The sequence below is a fragment of the Octopus bimaculoides genome, chromosome 5, assembly GCF_046866305.1.
Source record: "Octopus bimaculoides isolate indiv1 chromosome 5, ASM4686630v1, whole genome shotgun sequence".
NCBI lineage: Eukaryota > Metazoa > Mollusca > Cephalopoda > Octopoda > Octopodidae > Octopus > Octopus bimaculoides.
The window spans coordinates 51,360,326-51,367,571 of record NC_142932.1 but is presented as its reverse complement, the minus strand read 5'-3'; the positions used below and the strand labels follow the sequence as shown (position 1 = coordinate 51,367,571).

The 7,246-nt window shown below is 36.9% G+C and overlaps 1 protein-coding gene across 6 annotated transcripts in view; it reads right to left on the bottom strand.

Annotated features, from left to right (window-relative positions):
- Positions 1-906: 906 nt before the first annotated feature.
- The window catches only part of LOC106877229 (uncharacterized), a 104,967-nt gene continuing 98,627 nt past the window's right edge, over positions 907-7,246 (bottom strand). For all 6 annotated transcript variants that reach the window (XR_008264118.2, XR_016241886.1, XR_008264117.2 and 3 more), the window contains one exon: positions 907-2,469. The gene's annotated coding sequence lies outside the window, so the exon portion shown is untranslated. The remainder of the gene's footprint in view (positions 2,470-7,246) is intronic.

The following is a 7,246-nucleotide window of genomic DNA, read 5'->3' as shown; positions in this document are numbered from 1 at the left end:
TTACTCAGATGGACCCTACTAGCCATTCAATGTTAAAAAAATCATATTACATTTTTATAATTAAATATTATTAAGAGCTGTATGAAAAAATTTTTTTAATATTTTGTGTATTGTAGAAGCATAACTAATTTATTGAAAATTAATTTTATGAACAAAATTTTGTACGGACCACTCTTCCCCCAGGGCTATAATGGATTCCGGTTAAGAACCATGTATGGCTACCCAAAATGTGTAAACTTACCTACAGGAGGTGAATTTTACCCACTGACAAGGTTAATTTGCTGATTCTAGATTTGTAAATATTTTTCAATTATATATTTTAAAAATCAGAAGTTGAGAAGAAAATTTGAATTAGGTTGGCTTTTTGAAAAAAACACTAATATTTTTTTTTTCTACCGCTTTGGATTTAATAATCACTATGATATACTTCTTAATAACTGTGTTGCTAATGGATTAATCTAATTCACAAGCCTGTGTTTGGTTTTGGTATCTATTCATCATTAATCATCAATAAAATGATATTGTCATGTGCTAGTTCTATTTGAACTAAAAATAATAAACAGTATTTTGAATTTCCTCTTTGTCATTGTTTTTCCATTGTCTTTTAATCCAGAAGGAAGGGGCAGTGTTTATGACCTCCTGAGACTGATGGGAGGGAGGAAGTTATTCCCAAAGCAGAACCCTGATCTGAATGCTTAAAACAGAGTAGACTCTGCTGTAGGCATCCAGAATACCAGATGGTGGTTAAATCAGGTGACGGGTTAAGTCTACCATCCACGAAGGTCATAGGAAGATTTGAACTCAGAACACAAAGAATTGGAACAAATACTGCAAGGCAAGCAGTTTTTATAGTTCTTCCTACCTACCATCTTGGATCGGTACATCTTGAAACATAAACTCAAATTACTGAACAAAACAAATTTATTTCTGAAAAGTTGTTGGATGGGTAAATGGAATGTAAATAGTTGGGAACCCCTGGTTTTAAGAGTGGTCTTCAGTTGTTTTGGTCCTACATCAGCTGTTATTGGCCAAATGTATGATCAAAACCATTCTGACCATGACCATTCTATTTTTTCTCCAAACTTGTTATATCTAAAATTAAGTTATTTAATGACATAGTTTAATTCAAAAGATTGTCTTCAGTTCTGGTATCTGTTCATTGTTAGTTCATAAGTAAATGAAATAACATTCTTTTACTGGTTTCAGTCATCAGACTGTGGCTATGCAGGGGTGCCACCTTGAAAGATTTCAGTCAAATGAATTGATTCCAGCGCTTTTTTTTTAAGCCTGGTACTTATTCTATCAGTCTCTTTGCCAAACTGCTAGGTTACAGAGACAATTGGTGGTGAGGACAAATACACACACACACACATACACATACATGTACATGATGAGCTTCTTTCAGTTTCTGTCTACCAAATCTTTTTTTTGGACAGTCCAAAGCCATAGTAGAAGACACTTGCCGAAAGTGCAATGCAGTGGAACTGAACCTGGAACCATATGGTTGGGAAGCAAGCTTCTTACCACTTGGCAGTTCCTGCACCTATAATGCATTATTTTTATTGTTATTTTCATGCGAACTTATTATTTTTCTTATGAAAGATGCTATGGAATAATTTCAAGCAACTTATTAAAGATGCTATGATATATGAGAGGGATTTGACTTCTAATTCTAGCATGTTGAGCAGCCATGTAGCAGCTGCTGTCATTGGATCAGTAACACAGTATGTATCATAATCTAATGATCACAAGATGACTTATTGTCTACATAAGACATCATATCTAAATGCACTGATTTGTGGGTCACACCCTCCTGTCGTTTGATACTTGTCCAAGTTGTATTAAATCTTTAGTGCTCAGATTATTCTGTTAAATGTAATGCTTATTTCTTCACATTGTTTTGAATTAATCATGAATTATCTCGTAGCTTCTAAATTCTAATGATGCAGTATTTTATTTTTAGAATGATATTGTAGGGTACAGATGTGAGGGGCCAAATTTGGACGATTTGAACATAAAACAGGTAAAATATTTTGGTTGGATACAGCTAGTTTAAATATAAAAGGGTTAACATGTACTGAGGCTCTTCTTGATAGCATAAAAACCAATATAATTAGGTAGCTGTCTCTCAACCTGCTCAAAAAAAGCAGCCAAATTTCCCTGAAATTACAACCTGTAGACTGAAAAAAATACAGTAAACATATTGGATAATGTAGTCCTAGGTATATTGTGTCTGAGAACTAAAGACATGATGCCTTTCATCATAAGATTGCTTGGTCATGAATGATGTGGAGTTAATCCTGACAATAAGCTGGTAGTAGACTTAATCTACAACATGGTTTAATACCATGCAGATCTGACCTTTGGAAGCCTGGAGGCCTTTAGTGGGGTCCATTCTGTTTAAGTGTTCAGATTTGGTCTTTTATCTAAGGTTTCTTAATTTCTTTCCCTTCACCAGTCTTGGAAGCCCTGCAATAGATAAATAAATAAATAAAATGGAAATGGGAGACTTTATTTTGTAATAAAGGATGTTCCAATTTATTTATACTTACCATATAATTGCTCCAACATTTATAATTGTTCTACCAACAAATTGTAAAGTATATTGAACTGGAATGACACAGTTTTTAAAATTTATTTTGTAGTTGTGTTTTTAACCCTTTAGCATTCCAGTTTCTCTGTCAATTGTAATATTTATTCATTTACATTGTTCTGAATTAATCAAGCATTATCTCACAGCATTGAGATTTTGATGATGTGATTGTCTATGATTTGAATGGCATTGTCGGGTAGGTGTGAGAAGCCAGATCTGGCTACTTTGAACATAAAACAGATAGAACATTTTGGGCCAGATATGGCTGGAAAGAGGAGCCAGCTCATCACCACATCAGCAGTGAGGAATACGGCTGGTACTGCAGTAGGAGGAGAGGGTTTTGTGTGTAGTGCAAGAGCCAATCTGTTAGTAAGGGAAATCATACTTATCTACTCGTTGAGGTGACCTTCAATGGAAGCTCAAGGCTGATAGCCCTCTCAGCCTATAGTCCAATGCAGGGGGACAGTGATGCGAATACAGAGGAGTTCCGTGAGGAAGCGTGTAGAACTGTCAACACCACACCAGCTCATAACATCCTGCTTGTTCTGGGTGACCTCAAAGCACATTTGAGTAAGGAGAGCAGTGAAGATCCTTACTGGTACTTCCATAACACCCACCAAAGTGGGACTACTGAGGGACACCCTGCAGGAGGTAAACTTGATGGCAACCAACCCAAGGTTGAGGAAGAATCTGGGGAAAATATGATCCTATGTTTCTGATATGCATCAGTCCAATTCCCTGATTGGTTTCATTCTGGTGAGGAAGAAGTGATAGAATAGTGTTCTGAACCCAGAACCAGAAAACTATTTCAGTACACTGGGCAGTGTCCACTGGCTCGTTATGAGTAAGGTCCGAGTGAGCTTAAGAAAGAGTAAGGCTCAGCCTCAGCGAGCAATCTATGACTGGGGAGCTTTCAAGGAAATTGATAAACTACAGGTGAGGTACACAGTAGAAGTGAGGAACAGGCTTAGTGCTCTGTGTGGAGAGGCAGAAGCCTCTGTATAGAGTGGCAGAAGCAAGTGAGGTCCTGGTGACAAGGAGAGAGAAGAAGAGGAGGAACGTCTACTCTACAGACTCAAAAGTGCAGCTAGAGAACACCTGAAAGCTGCAAAAGACCAATTCCTTGCTGAGGAGGAGCAGAAGGAGATGGTGGAGATGATGGAGGAAGAGCTCTGTACTGCTTACACTGAGGCCAGAGAGGAGGCACTGATGGAGAAGATCAGAAGTGTGGAGAGAGTGGTCGACGGGTCTAGATGTAAAGAGCTGGACAATCATCAATGAGATCACAGGGTGAAAGAGAGGGAGTTCGAGTCAGATCCAGGGAACAGGGCCCAAGGATAGGAAGAGAAAATGGCTAGGCCATTTAAGATCCTACTAGGAGAGCCACCTTCCACAACCCAGAACACTGGGGAGATCAGGCATATAAGTCAATGTATTACATGAAGCACGTTCAAAAACTATCCGACTTTATTTTTTTACGCCAAAACTAATGCCACGTCAGCAAAATCCTTTGTGTGGAAGGTGAAGCCAGTCTCCTGCCCATGTGGAAAAATTTTTGCACTGGTATGCCACATCAATTACCAACTACTACACCTAGAGAAGAGACATGTAGTGCGCACTTACTGGATTTTCATTTTCATCAGACAGAGATACTGTATCAAGTTTTGCCAAAAGCTTGGTGATACTCCAGATAAAAGCATCCAGAAGATTAAGCAGACTTCTGGCAAGATGATGCCATGGGCAAAACTCAGATCAAGGAGTTGTATAATCACTTCAAACATGGCTGCACTTCAGTGGAGAGTGTGGCATGCTTAGGCAGGCAATCTGCAAACTAAAACAGGGAGCTGACCGAGTTTGGTGAACAGCCATGAAAGAACATCATGTAACAATCCAGGAAATTGTTTATGAAGTGGGAATAAGCACAGAACCAATGCATTCTATTTTAACAGAGGATTTGTGCATGCAGACAGTATCAGTGAAATTCATTCCCAAGGTATTGGTAGAGCAGCAGAAACAACTCAGTATGGAATCGCTTGGGACATGCTGGATTGTGCAAACCACAAACTAGACTTCATGAAGACCATCATCACTGGTGATGGGTTTATGGTCTCTGCTCAATAATATGGTCATCTTGCATGAAAAATGACAATCCAACAAGCATGCAGTGCATGTCTGTACTCTAGACATAACAGCCAGAAACTGACAAAGCATACTGGCATGAAAATTTTCACACATGCACAAGAAGGGTGGCATCACTTTCCACCCAAAAAGATTTTGCCCACATGGTATTAGTTTTGGCAGGAAAAAATAAAGTCGGATGCTTTTTGAATGCACCTTGTATAATGTAAATATGTCATGTAAACATTGAAACATCATCACTATCTTTCCAACTCTTGCTGCATTTCATATGGAATTTCAGGTCCTCCAAAGTCATCTTGTTGTATAAGTCAGCCTATCTATCTACTTTAGCTGTAAATTTGGTCTGAAAAATTCAATTTGCATGTCAGAAAATAAAGTAAATGAATGGTTTTTATGTAAAATTATTGTGTTGGGTCAAAAGCTTTGCAATACATTATTTACAATTGACAGATATTTGTCCTCATCTTGTTTGTTGTTAACACAATGTTTTGGCTGATATACCCTCCAGCCTTCATCAGGTGTCTTGGGGAAATTTCGAACCTGGGTTCTCATTTCTAAGGTATTTTTCGATGTTGTTGTTGTTGTTGTTGTTCTTCTTCTTCTTCTTCTTCTTCTTATTATTATTATTATTATTATTATTACTATTATTATTATTATTATTATTATTATTATTATTATTATTATTATTATTATTATTATTATTCAGGTCACTGCCTGGAACTAAACTTGGAGTCTTGGGGTTAGTAGTCTGCACTCTTAACCACTACGCCATATGCCCGTGTTAACGCCGTATGTGTTAACAACAAACAAGATGAGGACAAATATCCGTCAATTGTAAATAATGTAAATAATGTACATAATTCCTCACCTCTTAAATATAGAACAGTTTTGAAATATTTTGGTAACTAACTTGCTTTATTCATCAAATTACAACAAAAGCACTGTAGCATTTAAAGTAGAGGCCATCGTGTTGCACCATCTAAAGTCACCTTTTTGCCAGTTCTTTGGTCACACACAGATATCATTTCTTATCCTTTGAGGTAAAGAACTCCTCCACTGAAGCTTCCACCTCTTCTTGGTTGACAAAGTGTTGACGAGTACAGAAAGTGAGCCATAGATCAGAACAAGTAGTAATCCAAAAAAATTTTTTTCTGCAATTCTAACATGCATAAGCTATGGTTAAAGCAAGGGCCACCTTCTGAAATATGTTGTCAAATGTGCAGATTTCGAACACAAGGTGATGCTCTGCATCTGATGGAATTATGTAGAGATCATTTATGTTGAGTTCATTCTGGATGGTTGACCCATTGATGCCAACCTGTACTCCAAACAGCTGGCACTGTTATATGCCAATGTGTAGCAAAAATACTGGGCACTAGATAATAGAAAGCAAACTTTTTTTGCAACAGGACAGCACAAGACCTCATACTACTTGAATGACTCGGAATAAACTCCAGGAATTCAAGGGAATCAAACTGATGCCACACCCAGCATATATTTTGAACCTAGCTCCTCCAGATTATTACTTGTTCCAATCCATAGCTCATTTCCCACACCTGTGATGTTTCATTGGTGGATGTCAGAGCTAGGAAGCACCAATAAGTTGGAATTTCTCCATTTTGACAGGGATTTTTCAGATTTATTTTTTCATGGCACCCTTGGAAATGACTGAAACATTTTTTTTATAAAAAACAAAAATTATTTGAAAGACTGCTTTTGGTCAATTTTATGGGCACTATTCATGATGATTTTGGGGGGCATATGCATTTTAAAACTATAGGAGTAGCCTTTCTGGTAAAAGAAAAAAAAAGTACATTTTTTCAGACAAAAAAGGTGTGTGATTTAAGGAACATTTGGCTGTTCTTTCTAGCATATCCCATGACCAGTAATGTTTAGGGTTGATAAAAATCATAAATTTTCAAAAATAAATTTTTAATACCATAAATAAGTTTATACTATTGATGGGAAGAAATTATTGAAAAACATCAATACTTGTCAGAGTAGCTAAATGTCCCTTAAATCACACACCTTTACACCTGAAAATATGTACTTTTTTTTATTGAAAAGGCTTCTCCTATAGTTTTTAAGTGCATAGTGCTAAAAAAAAATAATCGTGCATAGTGTCTGCAAAATCGACCTGGAGAGGGAAAGATAGCAGATGTAAATAAAATAATTTTTCAAAAAATTATATTTTGGTTAAAAAGATGTTCCAGATCATTTCCAAAAATCTGAAAATCCCCATCAAAATAGAGAAATTCCAACTTGTTGGTGTTTCCTAACTCTGATGTCTGCTGTTTTATCAATCAAGAGGAGATGGAAGCTTCAGTGAAGGAATTCTTTGCTTCAATGGACAAGAATGGGTGTCAGTGTGTAATCAAAGAACTGGCAGAAAGGTAGCTTCAGATGGTGGAACATTGATGGTCCCTACCTTGAATGCTAGACTGCTTTTGTTGTGACTCAACAAATGAAGCAAATAAGTTACCAAAATATTGTAAAACTTTTGACTCAACACAA